Here is a 26,190-nt window from a genome sequence, read left to right on the forward strand (position 1 = left end):
AATCCACCCTGTGCCAGGGGTCAGAAAGTCATGGAATATCCTGAGACCCACAGGGATCATGGATCACACCCCTGGCATTGCCAAATCCAAAATCCACCCTGTGCCAGGGGTCAGGAAGCCATGGAATATCCACAGGGATCAAGGATAGCACCCCTGGCACTGCCAGGCACCCCAAAATCCCACCCTGTGCCAGGGGTCAGGAAGGCATGGGATATCCACAGGGATCAGGGATTAAATCCCTGGCATTGCCAGGCATCCCAAAATCCAATGTGTGCCAGAGTCAGAAAGACTCTGTGGAATATCTTCAGATCCACAGGGATCAAACCCCTGGCATTGCCAGGCACCTCAAAATCCACCCCTGCCAGTGGTTAGGAAGTCATGGAATAACCCAAGATACACAGGGATCATCCATCCAACCCCTGAAATTCCAAAATCCACCCTGTTCCAGGGGTCAGAAAGTCATGGAATGTCCTGAGACCCACAGGGATCATGGATCAAACCCCTGGAATTGCCAAATCCAAAATCCCACCCCTGCCAGGGGTCAGAAAGCCATGGAATATCCACAGGGATCATGGATCACACCCCTGGCATTGCCAGGCACCCCAAAATCCACCCTGTGCCCTGGAATATCCTGAGATCCACAGGGATCATCCATCCAAGCCCTGGCACCCCAAAATCGACCCTGTGCCAGGTGTCAGGAAGTCATGGGATTTCCTGAGATCCACAGGGATCATCCAGTCCAGCCCCTGGCATTGCCAAATCCAGAATCCCACCCTGTGCCAGGGGTCAGGAACCCATGGAATAACCACAGGGATCAGGGATTAAACCCTTGGCATTGCCAGGCACCCCAAAATCCACCCCTGGCAGGGTCAGAAAGCCATGGAATATCCACAGGGACCATCCATCCAAAAATTACTGAAAATGTCCAGGAAAAATTCCCTTTGGAGGTGGCAAAGCTAAGAAATAAATATCTGAGCACTAAACCCCTTTGGTTATTAAAAAATTCTATTATTTTATTCCTTTTTAGCCAAACTTTAGTGTGGAAAAAATAAAGTTTGGTGTCAGACAGGAAGGAAACACCAGCACACGATGGGAAACTCTTCCCTCCCGAGTTCTCCTGACCCTCCAGGATCCCTTTTCCAGGAAAATCCAGCCTTAAATCTTCCCTTCTGAGTTCTCCTGACCCTCCAGGATCCCTTTTCTAGGGAAATCCAGCCCTGGTCCTTCCCTCCTGAGCTCTCCTGCTCCCCCTGGATCATTTTTCCAAAACCAGGAGGGAACAATTCCCTTTGGGGCTAAGATATAAATATCTGCTGACTAAACCCCTTTGCTTATTAGACAATTCTATTATTTTATTCCTTTTTTAGCCAAATTTTAGTGCAAAAAAAAATAAAGTTTGGTGTGGCATCCCTGCCATGGCAGGGACATCTCCAGGTGCTCCAAGAGCAATTCCCCATCCCTGGAATGTCCAGGACCAGGCTGGACAGGGCTTGGAGCACCTGGGACAGTGGGGATGGACCTGGAAGGACTCTGAGGTCCCAAAACGCCCCCTGACCCCAAAAGCCAGAGCACAGAGCCTCAGGCAGGGCCCATCCCAGCAAGGAACTGAAATAAAATCAGCTGGAAGTGCAGAGGGGGGAAATCTGCGGAGATGGAATGACAGAACTCCGGGACAATGCAGGGAGGACGAGCTGGGGACAGAGCAACACCAGTGGCTTTTGTTCCCAATTAACAGAGGAACAAATTCCTCAGGCTGCTGCAGGCTTCAATTCTCTTTTTTTCCCCCCCCTTTTTTAAACCTTCTGTAGTGGTCTGAGTCCCTCAGAAACATTTTCTTCTCATTAAGCGACATAAAAGCATTAGCAGTTTGTTTAATCTCAGCCTAAGTTTTGCCATAAACAAATTAACTACTGAGCACGGCAGAAAAACAACAGTGACCCCAGGAGTGGTGCAACAGCCCTGGAAAAAAGGGCAAAAAAGGTTAAAAATTAATGCCTGCCCACGATGGGACTGGCAGCAGCTTAAACTTCGTGATTCCAAGGTTTATCAAATCAGGACAGCAGCAAAAATCCAAAAAATCCCCAAAGATTTCCCACTGAGGTGGTGGGGAAAGCGAGGGGAGAATTCATTTCTTGTTTTCATTCTGCCAATCAATCAAAAATTGATTTAAGACCCGAATTGAAGCCCAAAATTTAAACCCAAAATCTAAGACCAAATCAAAACTTAAGCTCAAAACTTAAACTCAAAACTTAAATCCCAAATTTAAGACCAGAATTTAATTAAGGCCCAGAACTGAAGCCCAAAATTTCAACCCCAAATTTAAACCCTAAAATTTCAACTCCAAATTTAAACCTTTACATTTAAACCCTAAAATTTAACCCCAATTTTAACCCCCAAATTTAAGCTTATAACTGAATTAAAGGCCAGAACTGAAGCCCAAAATTCAAACCCCAAATTTATGCTTAGAACTGAATTAAAGGCCAGAACTGAAGCCCAAAATTTAAACCCCAAAATTTAAACCCAGAACTGAATTAAAGCCCAGTACTGAAGCCCAAAATTTAAACCCCAAATCAAGCCTCAAATTTAAGCTCAACATTTAAATCCCATATTCAAGCCCAGAACTGAATTAAAGCCCAGAACTGAAGCCCAAATTCAAGCCCAAAATTTCAGCTCAGAATTTAAAGACAAAACCTAAGCCCACTCTGCCGTGTCCTCTCACCCACACAGGTCCACACTTACATCAAAATTACAGAAAAATTGATTTTTTTCATTTTTGGCAGATACAAAATCCTCAATCCTAACACTAAATTCATTCCCAGGTGGATTTGTCCCCCTCCTCCTGCTCAGACATTCCCCTCTCCATCCAATTCCCAGTTTCCCATAGGAATCATTCCAGTCTGGAAAATTCCACAGAACACCAGGGACAGCCCCGAGTACTGCCAGGTGGGAAACAAAGCAGGAGAGCAGCACCAAAGTTGATTTTAATAATAATTGATGTCTGCCTAATAATAGTAGTAATAATAATAATAATAATAATATCATCCTGGTTTTCCAGCTGGAACACCTCAGTCCTAGGCAGGAATGGCAGGAATTCCCAATTTACTCCTGGGAATATTTGGGATCAGGAATTCGGGAATTTAGGGGATATTTGAGATGGGGGAATTCCAGGATTTGGGAATTTAGGGATAGGGAATTCCAGGATTGGGGGATTTCTGAGAATATTTGACCAAATTTCATCATTTATTCAGTGGCATCTGACACAGCAAATCCAAGAATTCCTGAATCCCATCATTCCAGAATTTCCCATTTCAAATATTCCCAAAATTTTCAAATCCAAGAATTCCTGAATCCCAAAATTCCGGAATTTCCCATCCCAAATATTCCCAAAATTCTCAAATCCAAGAATTCCTGAATCCCATCATTCCAGAATTTCCCATCCCAAATATTCCCAAAATTCTCAAATCCAAGAATTCCTGAATCCCAAAATTCCGGAATTTCCCATCCCAAATATTCCCAAAATTCTCAAATCCAAGAATTCCTGAATCCCGAAATTCTGGAATTTCCCATCCCAAATATTCCCAAAATTCCCAAATCCTGGAATTCCCAACCTCGGGAATCCCTCCTTTTTTTCCACAGCTCCAGAAGGAAGGCTGCGCAGAGAATTCCCACAAACCACATCCCAAAAAATCCACCCCAGAGCCCCAGGAGGAGCTTCCAGCAACCCGGGAGGCTCCTCTGGCTGCCCCAGAGACCTTGGCACAGAGTCAAAATCCAATTCCATGGATTTTAGCCCATGGAAACAATTCCCAACTTTGTGTGAGGAGTTACAAACACAAGGGTTTGAGTAGAATGATGGTGAATTTACCACAGGGTGAAAAAAGCAGAATTTTGGGGTTTTTAGAATGGGGGTTCAGGAGGCAAGATGGAGGAACCTGGGTGTGTTCTGTCCTTCTCCTTCTTCTCCTTCTTGCCCTCCACCTTCTGCTGTGATGGTGAAACTTCTGGATGGGTTTAGAGTAGAGACAGACTGTCTAACATAAGGGATAGGTATTGGAAAATTATTGTAAATAAAGTACAGACAGTTTTTTAGTGTAAAAAGATAACACTGCCCTGAGGGTGTGGAAAAAGCAGAATTTTGGAAAAGTAGAATTTTGGGGTTTTTAGAATGGGGGTTCAAAAGGCAAGATGGAGGAATCTGGGCATGTCCTGTCCTTCTCCTCCTTGTCCTCCACCTTCTGCTGTGATGGTGACTCTTTTGGATTGGTTTAGAGTAGAGACAGACTGTCTAACATAGGTGATAGATATTGGAAAATTATTGTGAATAAAGTACAGGCAGTTTTTAGTATAAAAAGCTAACACTGCCCTGAGGTTGCCAATGTGCCACAACCCAACCTGCCAGGCAGATCTCAGCAGCACAGACAAACAATTAATTAGATAACAGCAAATAAATAACCCTGAGAACCAGAGCCAAGGAATCTTGTGTTCTTCTTCAGTCTTGGGGCTGGGAAAAATAGAATTTCCAACACCTCGGGGTCATCTCCACACCACAGAGACTCCTGAGAGGCTTCCTCACGGATTGGGGCTGGGCCTGGCTTCCCTCAGTGGTTTGGGGAGGAAATTGGGAAATTTGGTGCCAACAGCTCTTGGGGAAGGTGGTGGTGCCACCAAAGCTGAGGAGACACAAGGATTGGGAAGCAGCAGCCAAAGGAAAGCTGGGAGTGATTCCAGAGGCCAAGGAAGATGAAAGTCAGCACAGGTCCATGGAAATGGAGCAGGAATCCAAAGGGATCAGTGGGGGAAGGAGAGACCCCAAAGTCCCCCCCAGGCACAGCTCCTCATGTGCTGATCCATGAAATACCACAGGAATTGGGTTTGAAGGGAAAAGGCTGGGGAGAACATGGGGAGCACAAAGCCTTGGGAAAAGTCCTCCACTATAAAACATGGAATGAGCAAGGCTGGAAAAGCCCTCAGAGATCCTCCAGCTCACCCCATAACCCTGCACCACCATGCTGACGACAAACCCCATCCCAAGAGCCACATCCAGGCCCTTCTGTCACCTCCAAGGAAGCAATTCCAGCCCCAATCCCTGACCCCTGCAGGTGGAGACTCCCAGAGCTCCTCTGAACCCTCTCCAGCAGCTCCACTCTGGGCCCTGGAGCTGAGGAATCCTCATCCCATAAACATCCCAGCCCTCCCCAGCTCTGCACACAGATTATTTTACCACAGAACAATTTTAATGCCGATTCTCGCTGTGTTATTGCCCAATAAAAGCTCCTTCTGTTGTCTTATGCATTGTCTCCACGAGTGCATTTGGATTTTTTGGGGCATTCTTGGCTCCAGGCCTCGCCCCCTCCTCTCTCTGCAGGGAAGAAATGTGGTCACAGCATCCAGCAGAGGCACGACAAACCCTGGGGACGTGCCTGACATTAAACACCCCTCAAAAATCCCATCCTGAGGGACAGCAGCTGCTGGAGCACTTCCAGCAGTGGGACAGCACCAGCAGCACCCAGGGACCTGCTTGTCCAGGGATCTGTTTATTCAGGGATTTATTCACCCAGGGATGTGCCCACCCAGGGATTTGCTCACCCAGGGATGTCCTCTCTCAGGGATCTGTTTGTCCAGGGATTTGTTCACTCAGGGATCTGTTCAGCCAGGGATTTGTTTGTCCAGGGATTTATTCATCCAACATGGGATCTGTTTGTGCAGGGACTTGCTCACCCAGGGATTTGTTCATCCAGGGAATAGCTCACACAGGGATGTGCCCACACAGGGATTTATTCACCCAGGATTTTTTCACCCAGAGATTTGCTCACACAGGCATTTGTTCCCTCAGGGATCTGCCTGCCCAGGGATCTGTTTATTCAGGGATTTATTCATCCGGGGATCTGTTCACCCAGGGATTTGCTCATCCAGGGATGCGCTCACCCAGGGATCTGTTCATCCAGGGATTAGCTCATACAGTGATGTGTCCACCAAGGAATTGCCCACCCAGGGATCTGTTCACCCAGGGATGTGCTCACTCAAGGACTTGCCCACTCAGGGATTTGTTCATCCAGGGAATTGCTCACCCAGGGATTTGTTCACTCACGGAATTGCTCACCCAGGGATCTGCTCAAACAAAGAATTGCTCACACAGGCATTTGCTCACCCAGGGATGTGCAGAGGAAGGCAGCAGCCTCCTTGCCTGGCATCACATCCCTGCCCCAGCAGCTCCCCCTCCTTCCCTGGGGATGGAGGTCAGACCAAGGTCTCCCTCAGGGCAGGAGTTGGCTGGGAATGCCCCATGCAGTTCCTGGTGCCAATCCATTGTGCTGGGAAACTCCTGCTTCCAGCAGCAGATGGATCCATCCACAGCACTCAGCTGTGCCAGGGGAAATTTCTCCCTGCCAGCCCCAGGAGCTCCTGCCCAGCCCTCTCAGCCTCTGCCAGGATGGTTGGAATTGGAGGGGACCCTAAAGACCAGCCCAGTCCCCATGGGGCACCTTCCAGAGCCACATCCAGCCTGGGCTGAGAGCAGAGGAGAGTGAGGTTCCTGGTAACCCTTGGGAGACCCTGAATCCCTCCCTGGCAAACCTTGGGAGATCCTCAATCCCTTCCTGGACAACCTTGGGAGATCCTGGATCCCTTCCTGGTAAACCTTGGGAGATCCTCAATCTCTTCCCGGTAACCCTTGGGTTCCCTTTGGGATCCTGGTAAACCGTGGGAGCTCCTCAATCCCTTCCTGGTAAATGCTGGGAGATCCTCAATCCCTTCCTGGACAACCTTGGGAGATCCTGAATCCCTTCCTGGTAAACCCTGGCAGACCCTGGATCCATTCCTGGTAAACCCTGGCAGACCCTGGATCCATTCCTGGTAAACTCTGGGAAATCCTCAATCTCTTCCTGGTAAACCCTGGGAAATCCTCAATCCCTTCCTGGTAAACCCTGGGAAATCCTCAATCCCTTCCTGGTAAACCCTAGGAGATCCTCAATCCCTTCCTGGTAACCCTTGGGAGACCCTCAATCCCTTCCTGGTAACCCTTGGGAGACCCTCAATCCCTTCCTGGTAAACCCTAGGAGATCCTCAATCCCTTCCTGGTAACCCTTGGGAGACCCTCAATCCCTTCCTCGTAAACTTTGGGCTCTCCACCACCTCACTTCTCCAAGCTGATGTTCCCCCACACCCCCAGGAGCTGCACAGTCAAAATTTGGGATGCACAGGACCAGGGGATGGTGACTTTCCAATTAAAGTTCCCAAAAGCTTCATCAGAGCAGTGTTTTATCAGCCACATGCTCAGAGAGGAAAGCTGGACTCAAAGGCAACGGATTTGGGATTTGTGAGGACCAGAGGAGGCCAGGACTCACATTCCCATGGGAATGTTTGTGTCTGCTGAAGAGAACAACAGAAATGGGCTTAAATTGCCCAGGAGAACTAGGCTAAACATTGGATGGAGTTCCCTGACTGTGAGAAGGACTGAAATCCAGAAGGGATCACCAGGGAATGTTCTGGAATCCCTTTAAATTGATCATTCCAAGGAATAAGTCAGAAAGACCCCAAGGAGGAGCAGCCTTGGTGCATTTGCTGCTCCACAGACCAAACTCCTCCCCAGGCAGGGACAGGATTCTGGAGGTCCCCAAAACCCCATTTCCCACAGTTTCAACTCCAGAAGAGCTGGAGCTCCGTGGAAACCCCCTGACCCTCACAGATCACCCCTGGTGTCACCAGGAGCTGAAAGAAGGGATGGCTCTGACTCCAGCCATCAAACCCTGCCAGGTTTTCCAAGGATTTCTGAGGGCCCAACTCAACTTTCACTAATGGCACCACACAAATCCCCACTTCCCTCCCTGGCACAAGATCAGGGCTTAAAATCATGGAATGGTTGGGGTTGGAAGGGGTCTGGAGGATCATCTCATTCCACGGGCAGGGACATCTCCCACTGTCCCAATGTCCAAGCTGGCCTTGGACATCCCCAGGGATCCTGGGGCAGCCCCAGCTGGAAAAATATTCCAAAGTCTCCTAAAGAGCTCAGGGATGACCATAAAACACCTTCAGACCATAAATCAGTGGGAAACCAGAGCTGCCATAAAGCCACAGCCATCCCTGGTATGGGATCCAGCTCTTCCCTGCCAGACAAGAGTCCCGAGGAAATGAGGGATAATTGTCCTAATTAACAATAAAATGGAACAACCCAGAATGTCCCTATTAAATAAAGAAGGAATTTGTGATGCTCCAAAGCCATGAGGAAAAGCTTGAAAAATTCCAGCTTTTAAAAAAGCCAGGAATGGAGGAACAACCCCAATCCAGGGAGAGCAGAGGACACAGGGAGGATGGGGAGAGGTGGCCACGAGCTCAGCTTCCAAATGGCCTCCCCTTTTTGGGAGGACAATGGGAACAATTCCCGGGAACAAAAGCTGGAAGGACACTTGATTTGAGCCATGTGTGGGACAGGAATGCTCCCAGAGCCGGGTGAGAGAAATCCCAGCCCGTCCAAGCTGGGGAACATTCAGGCAGGGATGAATCATCTTCCCAAAGCTGGAAACAACACTCCAACCCCAAAAGGACCCCTGGGAAACAACTGGGACCCCTGCAAACAACACTCAAACCCCAAAAGGATCCTTGTAAACAATACTCAAACCCCAAAAGGATCCCTGTAAACAACACTCAAACCCCAAAAGGACCCCTGTGAATCCCAAAAGGATCCCTGTAAACAACACTCAAACCCCAAAAAGACCCCTGTAAACAAGGCTCAAATGCCCAAAAAGACCCCTGGAAACAACACCCAAACCCCAAAAGGAGCTCTAGAAACAACACTCCGATCCCAAAAGGAGCCCTGTAAACAATTGGGACCGCTGTATACAACACTCCAACCCCAAAAGGACGCCAATAAACAACACTCAAAAGGAACCCTGTAAACAACATTCAGACCCCAAAAGGATCCCTGGAAACAAGGCTCAAACCCCAGAAGGAACCCTGTAAACAACACTCCAACTCCAAAAGAGCCCCTGTAAACACCACTCCAACCCCAAAAGGAGTCCTGAAAACAACACCCAAACCCCAAAAGGACCCCTGGAAACCCCAAAAAGAGCCCTGTAAACACTCAAATCCCAAAAGGGCCCCTGGAAACAACACCCAAACCTCAAAAGGACCCCTGGAAACAATACAAGACACACAGGAGCAGGGACAGCTGTGAGATTTGGAACAGGACAGGACACACAGGAGGGGGATCAGCTGTGGGATTTGGGACAGGGACATCAGAGCGGGGTCAGCTGTGGGGTTTGGAATGAGGGACAGGACACACAGGAGCAGGGACAGATGTGGGATTTGGGACAGTACACACCAAAGTGGGATCAGCTGTGGGGTCTGGGACAGGGGACAGAGCTCAGGGGATCAGCTGTGGGGTTTGGAATGAGAGACAGGACAACCAGGAGCAGGGTCAGCTGTGGGATTTGGGATGGGGACAGAGCTCAGGGGATCAGCTGTGGGATTTAGGACAGTACACACCAGAGTGGGATCAGTTGTGGGGTTTGGGACAAGGGACAGGACACACAGGATTGGGGTTAGCTGTGGGATTTGGGACAGGGGACATCAGGGTGGGATCAGCTGTGGGGTTTTGGACAGGGGGATCAGCTGCCCTGCCCTGCCCTGGGGGATCCCCAGCCTGACCTGCAGTGGAACTCTGACTTTTCCAGGGTGTGAGAGCACAGCGATGTCACCTTCATTGAGAACTTGGATGGGAAGGGAATTCCCAGCCCAGAGCACGGGGCAGGCAAATCCCAGCCAGAAAATACTCACAGAAAATCCCAGTCACAAAATACCCACAGAAAATCCCACCCTGACCAAAGCACCTTGGATATGGCTGGACTCCATCCCAAAGGGCTTTTCCATCCCAAAAACCACTTTATAATTCCCACAATGAACCCACAATGCACTCCCACACCCCCAAATCAAAGAGCACCCCAAGGAAACAGCTCCAGAGCAGGAAGAACCAGACAGGCTGCCCTGATCCTCATTTCCCAGCAGCGCTGCTTTTCCCAGGACACCCCCTAAGGAGAAAATTCCCTTTTCCAGCTGCACCTCCTCAGGGAAAGGGGGAAAATGCCCTTGGCAAGGCCCAGCTGCACTGAAAGTGCTGGGAGAACCCTCATCCTCCTCCTCCTCCTTTCTCCATTCCCAATAAATCACCACATTCCTCTCAGGGAACTCAAGGTCACTTTTTTTTCTGTAGTGGGGAAGAATTCTGGACAAAGAAAATTCATAATTTTAACTGAGAGTTTGGGGGAGAAAAATCCCCCACACCCAGTGGGACATCACAGGGAAAATTGGAAAAATAATGAAATATTTATTATTAAATATAACAATTATTATAGTTATTATTAAATAATATTATTTAATAATTAATTGATAATAACCAATAGTATTAATTTGATACTGAATATAACAATTAAAATAATTAATAATAAATTAAAATTTATGTGCAAACACATCAGTAAAACACCACAGATGGTCCTGAGGGAGGTGTCTGCTCATCCTGGGGGTTCTCAAAGCTCAGCACAAACCAAACCGGTCCAACCACTGCATATCCATGACGAATTGTTGTATTTTTATGTTATATTATTGTATTTTTATACGTTATATTGTTATATTGTTGTATTTTTACATGTTGTATTGTTGTATTGTTGTATTTTTCTATGTTATATGGTTATATTGTTGCATTTTTATATGCTATATTGCTATATTATTGTATTTTTATGTTATACTGTTATATTGTTGTATTTTTATATGTAATATTGTTGCATTATTGTATTTTTATATGTAATATTGTTGTATTAATGAGAGAGGAGGGCCCAGAGTTCCCAGTCCCACACACAAACCCCAAAAAGGAGCTGTTTGTGCTGGAAATAATTCTGATTCCCAATCTGTTCTACAAAACCCCCCTGAGATGCAAAGTTAGGCTTATTTAGGCTTCAGACCGAGCCCAGCCCAGATTCCAGCCCCTCTGCTATTCCCTCATTTCCCTCTTAATTGCATTCATCTAATTAAAGAACTTCATTAGCCCAGCTTTGACTCTCATTAAACTTGGCCCTTTTTCCCCCCATCTTTTTTGTGTCATTCTCAAGCCTTGGGATGTTATTTTTAGAGGATTTGGGAGTTTTGTGTGGCTCTGGGGAATCAAGGGCTGCTCCCAGGAGGGATTCCAGGGAATTCCAGGCTGGATAAACCATCCTGGGGGTGCAGCAACAGCTCCTGAGCACCCCAAAATTAACGGGGAGCGGTCAGGGGAACACTGGGATCAACCTGCACTCACTGCTCCTAAACCCCTCTGCAAAGCGTCCTCAGGGACTGAGTTAACTGAAAACCAGGGCAATTAACTCAAAACCAGGGCAATTAACTGAAAACCATGGGAAAAAAATTGAAAACCATGAAAAAAATTGAAAACCATGGTAATAAATTAAAAATCATGGCAATTCATTGAAAACCACGGCAATTAATTGAAGACCATGAAAAGAAAAATTGATAACCGTGAAAAAAATTGAAAACCGTGGAAAAAAATTGAAAATCATGGTAATTAATTAAATATCATGGCAAGTAATTGAAAAGCATGGGAAAAATTGAAAATCATGGCAATTAATTGAAAACCATGGTAATTAATGGAAAATCATGGCATTTAATTGGAAACCATGGCAATTAACTAAAAGCCATGGCAATTAATGGAAAATCATGAAAAGAATTGAAAATTGTGGCAATTAATTGTAAATCATGGCAATCAACTGTAAATCATGGCAATTAATTAAAAATCATGGTAATTCATTGCAAACCATGGCAATTCATTGAAAACCACGGCAATTAATTGAAGACCATGAAAAGAAAAATTGATAACCATGAAAAAAATTGAAAACCGTGGAAAAAAAATTGAAAATCATGGTAATTAATTAAACATCATGGCAAGTAATTGAAAATCATGGCAAGTAATTGAAAATCATGGCAATTAATTGAAAACCATGGTAATTAATTAAAAATCATGGCAATTCATTGCAAACCATGGCAATTCATTGAAAACCATGGCAATTCATTGAAAACCATGGCAATTCATTGAAGACCATGAAAAGAAAAATTGATAACCATGAAAAAAATTGAAAATCATGGTAATTAATTAAACATCATGGCAGGTAATTGAAAATCATGGAAAAAAATTGAAAATCATGGCAATTAATTGAAAACCATAGCAATTAATGGAAAATCATGGCATTTCATTGGAAACCATGGCAATTAACTAAAAGCCATGGCAATTAATGGAAAATCATGAAAAGAATTGAAAATTGTGGCAATTAATTGTAAATCATGGCAATCAACTGTAAATCATGGCAATTAATTGTAAACCATGGCAATCAACTGTAAATCATGGCAATTAATTGTAAACCATGGCAATTAATTTAAGATCATTAAAAAAAATTGAAAAACATGAAAAAAAATTGAAAACCATGAAAAAATTGAAAACCATGGTAATTCATTAAAAACCATGGCAATTAATTGAAAGCCATGGGAAAAAACTTGAAAGCCATGAAAAATTTTAAATAATGAAAAAAAAATTAATCATGACAACGAATTGAAAAAAAATTAATCATGGCAATGAATTGAAAAAAATTAATCATGGCAGTTAATTGTAAACCATGGCAATTAATTAAAAAACATGAAAAAAATTGAAAACCATAGCAATTAATTGAAAACCCATGGCAATTAATTGTAAGTCATGGCAATGAATTGAAAACCACGGCAATTAATTGAAAGTCATGAAAAAAATTGAAAACCATTAAAAAAAAATTGAAAGCCATGAAAAAATATTGAAAGCCATGAATAATTTTGAATCATAAAAGAAATTAAATCATGGCAATTAATTGAAAACCATGGCAATCAATTGTAAATCATGGGAGTTAATTGAAAACCATGGCAATTAATTGAAAACCAAGGCAATTAATTGAAAGCCATGGGAAAAAAATTGAAAGTTATGGTAATCAATTGCAAACCATGGGGAAAAAATTGAAAATAATGGCAATTAATTAAAAATCGTGGTAATTAACAGAAAACCATGGCAATTAATTGAAAGCCACGGGAAAAAAATTGAAAGTCATGGTAATTAATTAAAAATCATGGCAATTAACTGTAAACCATGGAAAACATTTATAACCATGGGAAAAAATTAAAAACATGGCAATTAATTGAAAATCATGGCAATTAGCTGTAAACCACGGCAATTAATTGAAAATCATGGAAATTAACTGTAAACCATGGCAATTAATTGAAAACCCCGGCAATAAAACTGCTGGAATAAATCAGCAACCAGGGATGAACCAGACAGGAACAAAATGGGATTGACCAGATCACACCTTCCAAAGTTATTCCTGATATTCCCAAATCCTTGCCTCCCACACCCAGCACATCCCAGGGGATCTGCAGCATCCTTCCAAGTCATTTATTCCCAATTTCCTCTGCCCAGCCCAGGAATGGCCAAACCCCAATTCCGGATTTTGCCACTGGATGGCACCAGAGGAAATCCTAAAAAAATTCCAGCCCAGATTCAGAAAGCAAAATCCAAACCCTAAAGGGAAGAATCCACGGGAAGATTTGGGGAAGGAAAATGTGGATTTCTTGGAAGGAGTCCAGAGGAGGTCCTGGAGCTGTTTTGGGAGAGCTGGGAATGTTCCCATGGAGAAGGGAAAAATCCAGGGAATCCTCAGAGTCCCTGAAGGGGCTCCAGGAGAGCTGCAGAGGGACTGGGGACAAGGCCTGCAGGGACAGGAGCCAGGGAATGGCTCCCACTGGGAAAGGGGAGATTGGGCTGGGATCTTGGCAAGGAATTCCTGGCTGGGAGGGTGGGCAGGGGCTGGGCTGGAATTCCCAGATTTGCTGTGGCTGCCCCTGGATCCCTGGCAGTGCCCAAGGCCAGGTTGAATCCACCTGGGATAGCGGGAGGTGTCCCTGCCATGGATGGGATTTAGGGTCCCTTCCCACCCAAACCATCCCAGGATTCCAGACCTGGGTTCCATCAATGATTTTAGTTCAGTGTTCAAACCCAACATTCCCTGCCTGTGGACACTGGGGGTATTTCCTATTTCTTTCCAGATCCTGGGATATTCTGGAAGGGACCTCAGGAATCAATTCCTGCTCTCAAATGACTCAGCCTGGGACAGAACCCTCCAAGCAACTGAGCCCATCTCAGGCTCTAAAACTGCCCTAAATTACCTCTAATATTATTTATTTGTAATTCTTAGTATAATTTATTTGTAATTCTTTGTCCCTAAATCCTTCTGGAGCAGTCACAGCCCCTGCATTCCCAAGCCCTGGATGAGCTCAGCCTCCATCCATGGAGCAGCACTCCCCAGCCCAAGCTCCCTCTGGGATAATTCATTTGTCTTTTGGGGTTTGCTGCTGTTTGCAGAGGATTTGGGATTCCCTGGAGATGGAGGCCGTGGCCAGTCCCAGCCTGTGCTGAGGACAAGCTCCCTCTGGATTTGTGCTAGGAATTTTCATTTTTAATGAAGATTTCCATGGCCAGGCTGTCTGGGCTAACAACAGCAGGGATAAATTGGAGTTAAATGAAGATTTTAATGAAGATTTCCATGGCCAGGGCTAATAACAGCAGGGATAAATTGAGTTAAAATCCTCTTGGCACTCATGGGACCTTCAAACCAATGAGGAAATCCTTTTTTCTTGGATACTTGGCCCAACTGGACCAAATCCCAGCATTTCCTGCCACAGGCTGTGTTTAGAGACACTCAGACCTGGCTTTTAATTATTCCAATGTAATTTTGGCCCTGGTTTGGGGCCAGTCCAGGCTATTAATGGCTCAGGACTCAGAGGTGGTTTGTGGGAAGCAGGAATGAACGTGGATGTGGCTCAAGGGATTCTCCTCAGGGACGTGTCCTGCTCAGGGGTGGGAGGGGGAATTTTGTCCTGTGCCAGGGATGCCAAGGAAAAGCAGGAACGGCTTTGGTTCCTGTGGAGCAGCAGGTGAGGGATGGGAAATCCAGGCTGGCAGTGCCAGGGGAGTTTTCCAAAATGCACTGTAGGAAATTCCAGGGGAGGGAAGGGATTCCTTGCCCTGGCTGAGCCCAGACTCCCCCCTGCCCCATCCCAAATTCCCCCAGCTGACCCCAAACTCTCCCTGACTGATCCCAAACTCCCCATGGCCCATCCAAAACTCCCCCTGGCCGATCCCAAACTCCCCCTGGCTGATCCCAAATCCCCCCTGGCCGATCCCAAACTCCCCCTGGCTCATCCCAAACCTCCTGTCCCATCCCAAACTCCCCCAACTGACCCCAAACTCCCCCTGGCCAATCCCAAACCCCTCTGGCTCATCCTAAACTCTCCCGGGCCCATCCCAAACTCCCCCAGCTGACCCCAAACCCCCCTGGCTGACCCCAAAGCCCGGCAGCCCCTTTTAGAACACATTCCATGGACCAGCCCTACAACACCAGGGGTTTAGCACAGGAACATCATTCCCAAAAGACAGGAAGCAGCTTGTCAGAGCTCCAGGTGCTAAGAATTTTAAACCTGCTGTACAAGAAGACACTACATTTGATCTAAAACCATAAAACTAACTTGCAAAATTAATAAATACCACAAAAACTACGAGTGTATAGTTAAAGTGTGTAATATCACAAAGTGAAAAACTTGGAAGTTGGAACTTTAAATATAGTAATAAACATGAAACAAAATAAATAAAATATAAATAGTAAATATATTGGTTTTACTATTTATATATTGTGAAGTTTTGAACTTTAAAAACAGTAATAAATAAGAAACAAAATAAAATATAAACAAAATATAAATTGTACATATAATATATGTACTATTTCTATTTTGTTTATATTTTATTAAATATATTTATAATATATATTTATACTATATAATTATTAAAATATATATTATATAAATATATAAAGTATTATATTTTATATTAAATACATATTTATATATGTAAACATATATATTATATATATTAAATATATTCACTATTTATATATTATTAAATATAGAACTTTAAACGATAGTAATAAATATGAAACAAAATAAAAACAAAATATAAATAGTAGATATATTTGCTATTTATATTTTGTTTATATTTTACTAAATATATTTATATATTGAAATATACATATTAATAATATATCATATATAATAACATATTATTATGTACTATATCAAATATATATTTAAATATATATATTATATATTAAACATATTTACTATTTATACATTAAGAAGTTTAGAACTTTAAAAATAGTAATAAATATGAAACAAAATAAAATACAAACAAAATGTAAATAGTAGATATATTTACTATTTCTATTTTGTTTATATTTTATTAAATATATTTATATATTGAAATATACATACTAATAATATATAATTATAATATATAATTATATAATATATAGTATTATATATTATATAAAATATATTTTTAAATATACATTATATACTAAATATATTTACTACTTATATATTGTGATGTTTAGAACTTTAAAAATGGTAATAAACATGAAACAAAATCAAATATAATGAAAATATAAATAGTAAATATAATTATATAAAATACAATAATAATTATATATAATATAATAATTCTGAGTACTATAATGTATAATGTATAATGTATAATATATAATATACTATATACTCTACATTATATATTATATATTATATATTATATATTATATATTATATATTATATATTATATATTATATATTATATATTATATATTATATATTATATATTATATATTATATATTATATATTATATATTATATATTAACAAAAAACCCCAAATATGATCTCCGGGATTCCTGGAGAGTTGTCCCTCCCAGCTCTGTCCCCAGGCACAGGAAGCTCAGGATGCTGTGTCCAGCTGATAGCGCACAAGGAATTTTAAAAAGCCGCCATCTCCTGCCTCAGGCCTGCAGCCAATTCCCTTCACAGCCCTCGGGGTCCCCACAGGGAAAATTAGGAAGAAGGGGGGAAAAAACCCCCCCCAAAAAAATAACAACACGTGGAAAACAAAGGAATTCTGCACGGAATTTGTGTCCTGCAGCCCCCAGCCCAGCCCCTGGAGCTGCTCCCCAGCCCTAGAATCATCTGGAGCTGCTCCTTATCTGCTCCTTATCACAGAATCCCAGAATAATGAGGTTATCAGCAGATCCAGGCGTTTCCATAAGCTCCCTGATCACAGGGAACAGGGAGCAATTCCCAGAGCAGGAGCATCACCCTGAGCCACCCAGGAATTCCTGGTATGGCCCAGAAGGGGCACAGTGCTCATTCCATGGGATTGGAATGCTCTGGAATTCTGGATTCAGCCAGGCAGTGTGGGAGGTGAGGGGTGCTGAGAGCTGGGATCTGCCCCATGGAGGCTTTAGGATCAGAGGGAATTCCCTGGGATATCCCAGCATCCAGGAGAAGGGAATTCTGCCACAACCACGTCATCAGGAATGACCACTCTTATCCCAGGGTTTTCCCCAAAATCAGCTCCCAAACCCACAGACAGGAGTCAGCACTGAGGGAATCCCACAAAGGAATCCATACCACAAATCCCATCCCACATGTAGGGAATCCCATAACCTGTGGATTCATCCCCTAAATCACATCACCTGTGAATTCATTCCCCCAAACCCCATGCCACATCAAGGGAATCCCACAAACCTATGGAATTCATCCCCCAAACCCCACATCCCACATGTAGGAAATCCCATACCCTGTGGATCCATCCCAAACCCCAATCCCACATGGAGGGGATCCCATACCCTGTGAAATCACCCCCCAGATCCCATCCCACATGGAGGGAATCCCATCCCACATGTAGGAAATCCCATAACCTGTAAATTCATTCCCCAAACCCCATCTCCCATGGAGAGAATCCCATACCCTGTGGATCCATCCCAAACCCCAATCCCACATGTACAAAATCCCATAACTTGTGAATCCATTCCCCAAACCCCAATCTCACATGTAGGGGATCCCATAACCTGTAAATCCATCCCAAACCCCAATCCCACATGTAGGAAATCCCACAAACCTGTAAATCCATCCCAATCCCATGTCCCAGCCCTGTGCAGCCCTGACCTGTCCCACCCGGTGCCCTTCACGGAAGTTCCGGAGTTTTCCTCCAGATTCAAAAATAACCTCAGGACTTTTCCTGTTTGGGAAGTGGGCAAAGGGAAAAACACCACGGGACACTGCTCCAGCTGGGAAAATCCCAAAAACGCCCCGGCCCCGCACAGGATGTGTAAAAATAAATATGGCTGCTGATAGGATCAGGACACGGAGAGTGCTCAGTCCCACCTTGGCCCTGCCCTGCACACCCCGGCCCCTGGGGATGGCTTGGAGCAGGGAAAAGGGATTGAGGGACAGGGAAAAGGGATTTAGGGACGGGGATAGTGGGGTTTAGGAAAAGGGAAAAGGGATTTAGGGACAGGGATAGTGGGGTTTAGGAAAAGGGAAAAGGGATTTAGGGACAGGGAGACTGGGGTCTAGAGGAAAAATGGATTTAGGAAAAGGGAAGATGGGGTTTAAGGGAAAAGGGAGAGTAGGGTTTGGGAAAAAGGGATTTAGGGACAGGGAGAGTGGGGTTTAGGGAGGGTGAGTTTTAAGGAAAAGGGAGAACGGGGTCTAGGGAGAGTGGGGTATAGGGACACGGAGAATGGGGTTCAGGGAAAAGGAGAAAAAGGGATTTAAGGAAATGGGAGAATGAGATTTTGGGATTTAGGGAAAAGGGGAAAAAGGAATTTAGGGAAAGGGAGAGTGGGGTTTAGGGAAAAGGAAGAATGGGGTTTAAGGGAAAGGGAGAAAGGGGTTTAAGAAAAAGAGGAAAAAGGGATTTAAGGAAAAGGGAGAGTGGGGTTTTAGGAAAAGAGAGAAAAGGGATTTAAGGAAAAGAGAGAATGGGATTTGGGGATTTAGGGAAAAGGAAAAAAAGGGATTTAGGGAAAGGAAAAATGGGATTTAAGGAAAAGGGAGAGTGGGGTTTAGGGGAAAGGGGGAAAAGAGATTTAGGGAAAGGAAGAATGGGTTTAAGGAAAAGGGAGAATGGGGTTTTAGGAAAAGGTAAAAAAGGGATATAAGGAAAAGGGGATTTAAGGGAAAAGGGCAAATGGGATTTAGGGAATGACCCAAAGCTTCGGAAGGGCACAGGGGGTGATTAACTCAGGCATTAAACCAGGCAAGGAGGAATTAATCCCAGAGATACAATTATCACCTCTGCAGAAGGATCCAGGGGGAAATTCCAGCACATTCCAGGGCCTAAAGAGGCTCCAGGAATAAAAATTATTTTTAATCATTTTATGTGTAATAGATCTAGTAATCTCTTTATATATCTATTTTAATATGTGTTGTGTATATTATGTATTTATTTTTATATTGTGTGTGTATATATTTATATCTTACACATGCTCTATATTAATATTTTTATTTTACATTTCTTATATATTTATTTTTTATAATTTTATGTGTATTGTATATATTTATATTTTATCTGGATTAGATACAATTTATCTCTATTTAAATATATGCTTGCTATATATATTAGATACAATAGCTGGAACACACCACATCTGGGGATTACCCTAATTAATCATCAACTAATTAAGAAATTAAAACTAAAACAGGAGAGAGAAGAGGAGGAAAAGTTCCACACGAAGGATTTGCAGCACAGACTAAAACCACTTGTATAAACTAAAAGCTCAGTGGCATAAATTAAAAATCAGTTGAGTAAATTAAGAAAATCAGTAGAATACATTAAAATCAATTGAATAAATTAAAAATCAGCAGAATGAATTAAAAACCAGATGTATAAATTAAAATAAGCCAGGCCCAGCCTGTGGTGTCCAAACCCCTCCCGGAAAAGGAAACAACCCCAGGAGCAGGGAAATGCCTGGAATTCCTCGGGATCAGGGGCTGCAAATCACTGCTAAAAATAAACACTCATCCAAAATCCCTGAACCTGTCTGGGTTCCCAGGGACTGAATTCCATATTCCATCCAGGAATCCTGGAATGCCCTGATGGGAAGAATTCCATATTCTACAGGGAATCCTGGAATGTTCTGATGGGAAGAATTCCATATTCAGACAGGAATCCTGGAATTTCCTTATAGGAAGAATTCCATATTCCAAATATAAATCCTGAAATGCTCCAATGGGAAGAATTCCATATTCCACACCAGAATTCTGGAATGTCCTGATCAGAAGAATTCCATATTCCACATGGGAATCCTGGAACATCTCAATGGGAAGAATTCCATATTCCAAATATTAATCCTGGAATATCCCAATGGGAAGAATTCCATATTCCACCCAGGAATGTCCCAATGGGGACGAATTCCATATTCCAAATATTAATCCTGGAATATCCCAATGGGAAGAATTCCCTATTCCACAGGGAATACTGGAATGTCCTGATCAGAAGAATTCCATATTCCACACAGGAATGTCCCAATGGGAATAATTCTATATTCCAAATAGGAACACTTGAAATTCCTTATGCAAAGAATTCCATATTACATCCAGGAATGCCCTGATGGGAAGAATTCCATCCAGAAATCCTGGAATGCACCAATGGGAAGAATTCCACATTCCACAGAGGAATATCCCAATGGGAAGAATTCCATACTCCACATGGGAATGTCCCAATGGGAAGAATTCCATCCAGGAATCCTGGAATGCCCAATGGGAAGGAACCCACAGGATCTGGGATGCAGCTCCCAGCCCTGAAGGGAAAATCCCTCCCTGGGCATCCCTGGAGCTTCAGCAGCCTCAGGAATGGGATCATTCCCTGGATTCCTGGGAACCCAGCAGGGAGCTGCTCCTGTGCCAGGGACCAGGAGAGTCATTGCAGGAAATTATCACAGCCAGGAAAACAAGGAGATGCTGGAAGCCCAGAAACCCCTCCAGAGAGAGGCAGTGGGGAGAGAAGGGCCTGAGAGAATCCATGGAATGGGTTGGGTTGGGAAGGACCCTAAATCCCATTCCTATTCCATCCCATCCATGGGCAGGAGGATGATTCCATGATCTCAGGTGGATCCAACCCCAATGTCCAGCCTGGCCTTGGGCACTGCCAGGGATCCAGGGGCAGCCACAGAAAATCTGGGAATTCCAGCCCAGCCAGCAATTCCTTGCCAAGATCCCAGCCCAATCTCCCCTTTCCCAGTGGGAGCCATTCCCTGGCTCCTGTCCCTCCATCCCTTGTCCCCAGTCCCTCTCCAGCTCTCCTGGAGCCCCTCCAGGCCCTGCCAGGGGCTCTGAGCTCTGCCTGGAGCCTTCCCTTCTCCAGGGGAACATTCCCAGCTCTGCCAGCCTGGCTCCAGAGCAGAGGGGCTCCAGCCCTGCAGCAGCTCCGGGGCCTCCTCTGGGCTCTCTGCGGCAGCTCCACGTCCTCCTGCTGTTGGCCCCAGGGCTGGGGCAGCTCTGCAGGTGGGCTCTCACCTGAGGGAGGGCACAGGGACACAATTCCCACCTTGCCTTTGCCATCAGCCAGGGGGGGCTGGGCTGGGCCATTCCAGCCTCATCCACAACATCCCAAATCCCTCTCCCAGGGCTGCTCCCAATCCATCCTCCCCCAGCCTGTTACATTAATATTTTACATTTCTTATATATTTATATTTTTAGATTTTTATATTTTTATTGTATATATTTATATGTGTTTTGTATATATTTATATACAATATATACAATACATACAATATATACAAGACTGTATATAAACATATATACAATAAATATATATTGTATAAATTTATATATAGTATATATTTTATAGTTTTATTGTATATATTTTTATATATTGTATGTATACAATACAATATATACAATATTTTATATAAACATATACAATAAATATATGGCTTATATTTATATTTTATTGTATATATTTATATTTTATAATTTTATTGTACATCTTTATATGTATTGTATGTATTTATATACAATATATACAATATTGTATATAATTATATACATACTGTATATATTTATATTTTATGTGGATTATATACAGCTTATCTCTATTTAAATATATGTTTGCTATATATATTAGATACAACTGCTGGAACACAACAAATTTGGGGATTACCCTAATTAATCATCACCTAATTAGAGAACAACACCACCTTCCCGGTGCTCAGTTCCCAGCAGGACTCTTTGTCTGGGACCATTTCTCTCCCTGATTTGATTTCTGCGTGCCCTGACCACCCTGAGTTATTTTCCTCAGCAGCCTCACCCAGCCCAGCCAGGCTGATCTCCTCTTGCACTTCCTGCTTTTATTTCCAGCTTCCATTGATTTTCCTGCCTGGGCACTGCCTGCAGCCTCTGCTCCACAGCTCAGCCCCAGCGAGAATTAAATCGGGGTTTGGTGTGATTCCCTCTAAAATCTGAGGATAGGCAGGCAGCAAAACAGGCTCTGAAGCACCAACACCCCTCCTATTTTGTCCTTTTATCCCCATTCTTATTTAGTTTCCAATAAAAATTAAAGCCCTGCCTAACAAGCCCAGTTTGGAGCAGGATTTAGCAGAGCATCCTGCACATCAAACTTCTGCAGCAAACTCAAATCTGAGCACCAGCACTAAAAAGGAGAAAAAAGAATAATTCTGATTTTGCTCTTAACCTGCAGGACCTAAATCTTGTCCTGGGAAAGATACAAAGATCCATTCAAGAGGGGAAAACCTAAAAAACCAAAGCTGCATCCCACATCCCAGCTATGGGACTGACTTGGAATGACATGTTAAAAAGCCAAAACCTCACCTGGATCTCCAACAGATGATGTTAAGGAAAAATCACAAAACACAATCTTATTTCAAGGTTATTTTACAAGGATCTCTATTATTAGACAGACTCAAACGGGAAGGAAATTAGATTTTGCTTCCCATGAGACAATATTTAGTCATTAATTCACACTGCCATAAATTAAGAAATGAAGATTAAATGTAAAAACTCAACACTTTACAGGCATCAGACCCAAATAACCACTGGGTTTTTCCTACCACCACTATTTTTAGCCAATTTGACCCCCCCAGAGCTGCAGGATAATATTTAAGGCATTTTAAGAAGCACAGCCATGGAATGCAGGGATGTGTCACCCCAGCTCCCTTCCAGCTCCTATTTTGGAATTCCTGGCTGGGTTTGCCTGGCACAGCTCAGTCCATGGATGGCACCAGCTGGGAATGGGCACTCAGAGCTCTGTGCCCAGGGAGAGACAAATGGACAAACACAGAGCAGGGATCTGGGGTTGGGTTTGTCAGGGGAAAATTCAACCCCAAATCTTGGCTTGAAGGGAATTTCACTGCAGGGACAAGGAGGGAGAGGAGAGGGACTGGGGACAGAGGTGGAAGGACAGGACACAGGGAATGGCTTCCAGTGCCAGAGAGCAGGGCTGGATGGGAGATTGGGAATTCCTGGCTGGGCTGGAATTCCCAGATTTGCTGAGGCTGCCCCTGGATCCCGGGCAGTGCCCAAGGCCAGGTTGGAGCAGCCTCGGACAGTGGGAGGTGTCCCTGCCATGGATGGGGTGGGATGGGATTCAAGGTCCCTTCCAACCCAAACCATTCCAGGATTCTGGAGCCCCTCTGCTCTGAGAGAGCTGGGAATGTTCCCCTGGAGAAGGGAAAAATCCAGGAAATATTTAAAATCCCTAAAGGGACTCCAGGAGAGCTGCAGAGGGACTGGGGACAAGGCCTGCAGGGACGGGAGCCAGGGAATGGCTCCCACTGGGAAAGGGGAGATTGGGCTGGGATCTTGGCAAGGAATTCCTGGCTGGGCTGGAATTCCCAGATTTGCTGAGGCTGCCCCTGGATCCCTGGCAGTGCCCAAGGCCAGGTGGAGCCCCCTGGGACAGAGGGAGATGTCCCTGCCCATGGATGGGGTGGAATAAATGAACTTTAGGGTCCCTCCAAGCGAATCCTGAGCAGGGAAATTTGGAATATTCAAGGGTCAGTGTGGGATTTTCTGTCCTCACTGAGGGAGCTGAGCACAGAGTTTCTGTTCCTCCCAAAGGCAGCTCCTCCCTCCTGCAGGGAAACCTCCCCACGTTGGTTTCCAAGCCAAGAGCACAGGAAAATTCCCCTGGACTGAAAAGCCCAAGGCTCCTCCAGTCCTGCTCCAACACCTGAACACTCTTTGGTTCATCCTGAATCCCACACCAGATCCTGGAGCTTTTCCATGCCCAGCCCCACATCCTGCAGCACATTCCCATACAAATGTGGGAACAAATGCCTGGGCATTCCCAACAAATCAGGGAACCACTCAGAGATGGAAAAACCCACAAGGACCAACAAAATAAACTCCTGACCTGTAGGAAATGGATTTATAGAGAATTCTCAAAGCCTGACAGGAGTCACACACAGAGTGCATCTGTATGCAAACCTCGAGATAAGAAATGCTGATAGAAATGCCATGGAATGAAACAGACATCGCTCAGAGAGAAATAGAAATAAAAACAAGCTTCAAAAGATGACTTTACAAAAAAAATCTGGATACTTTAGAGAAATCTATAAAAAACACATTAAGACCCATGAAAAATAATTTTAGATTATTAACTTTAAAGCCTTTGCAGTATGGTGTGGCAAAAGCTGATAAGCCAAGAAATGCTTCTAGTGGATTGTAATTAGGAAATAGTGAGCTTTTAATAGTAATAGTGCAAATTATAACTATATTATATATAATCTCTATATGTATTATCTATATATATATCTATATATAGATAATTATAATCCATCAATATATAGATTATCTAGCTATATCGCCTATATGTCTAGGTGGAATATAACATATAATAATTAAATAAAATAATATAATAAAATAATATAATATATTTATCTATATTATAGCTATATTATCTACAGATCTATTACCTATATTATCTACATTATATACATATTTATAAATAGATACAAATAATTATAATTTATCTATATATCTAGATATGTATCTATCCATATTATATCTATATTATCTATATTTTCAATATAAATCAATATATAATTATAATCTATCTATATCTAGATAATCTAGCTGTATTATCTATATATGTCTATATATCTCTATATATTATATATTATCTATAGAGACAGATATATCGATAGTTAATTATCTATCTGTAACTATATTATATACCTATTATATATCTATATTATCTTACCCTTCCAATGAAACTAAAAATAGAATAAACGTTTTTAAAACCTCTCAGTCAAAAAAATAAAAGTTTAATCTGGGACAACTCCATCACTGCCACCCTGTCCCCAAGAGCTTTGTCCAAATAAATCTTTTAGAGCTGCATCAGAAGATTTATTAAAGGAGGTTCTTTTGGAAAGCACAGCCACAGGAAATCCTGTGCAGCCAGGGGTCCTGGATCCTGATTTTCCAAGGAATTCTGGCCCCCAGGGAGGAAGCACCTTGAGCAGGACAGTGCCAGCAGAAGGGTCAGCCCAGAGCAGCTCCTGCCCTGCCAGGGTGACAAGGGACAGCTCTGGTGGCAGCACAGTCCCACAAGAGCCCTTCTGGGGGTGCTCAGCCCCACAGAGAGCAGGACAGGAGGTTTGGAGAGCTCCTTCCTGGAATCACAGAACCCTTCAGGAAAAATTTTTAACACCATCCAGTGCAACCCCAAATGCAGCAGCACCAGGGCCAGCACTGTTCATGTCCCCAAGTGCCACATCCACAGGGCTGGAAATCCTTCAGAGATGGGCACTCCAAACCTCCCTGGGCACTTCCAAGGCCTGACACCCCTTTCCATGAGGAATATTCCAAATAATCCACCCTGAGCTTCCCTCTGCTCCTGTCCCTGTTCCCCTCCTGGCAGGAGCTGTGCAGAGCCACAAGGGCCCCCTGAGCCTCCTTTGCTCCAGGCTGAGCCCCTGCCCAGCTCCCTCAGGGATTCTGCAGCCCCTTCCCAGCTCCCTCAGGGATTCTGCAGCCCCTTCCCAGCTCTCCCTGAGGATTTGTGCAGCCCCTTCCCAGCTCCTGGGGGAGGGTTTGGGATTGGGGCTGGCAGCAGGATGGGAAGGGGGAGATTCTGGGAATCCCTTCCCTGGGATTCAGGCTCTGGGCTTAGGTCTGTCCCAGGATTTCCCTCCCAGAGGAAAATTCAGCATGGGAAGTGCTGCCCCTCCATCCCTGTGAGGTGTTAATGATGGGAGCAAACTCCCAAAGCTGCTGGGATAAACCCCATATCCTAG

The 26,190-nt window shown here is 43.9% G+C and overlaps 1 protein-coding gene across 6 annotated transcripts in view; it reads right to left on the reverse strand.

The window, feature by feature from the left end:
• The window catches only part of EXOC6B (exocyst complex component 6B), a 292,980-nt gene that overhangs the window by 253,434 nt on the left and 13,356 nt on the right, over positions 1-26,190 (reverse strand). The window lies entirely within an intron of this gene.

The sequence above is a fragment of the Zonotrichia albicollis genome, chromosome 5 (genome assembly GCF_047830755.1).
Source record: "Zonotrichia albicollis isolate bZonAlb1 chromosome 5, bZonAlb1.hap1, whole genome shotgun sequence".
Taxonomy (NCBI): Eukaryota; Metazoa; Chordata; class Aves; order Passeriformes; family Passerellidae; genus Zonotrichia; species Zonotrichia albicollis.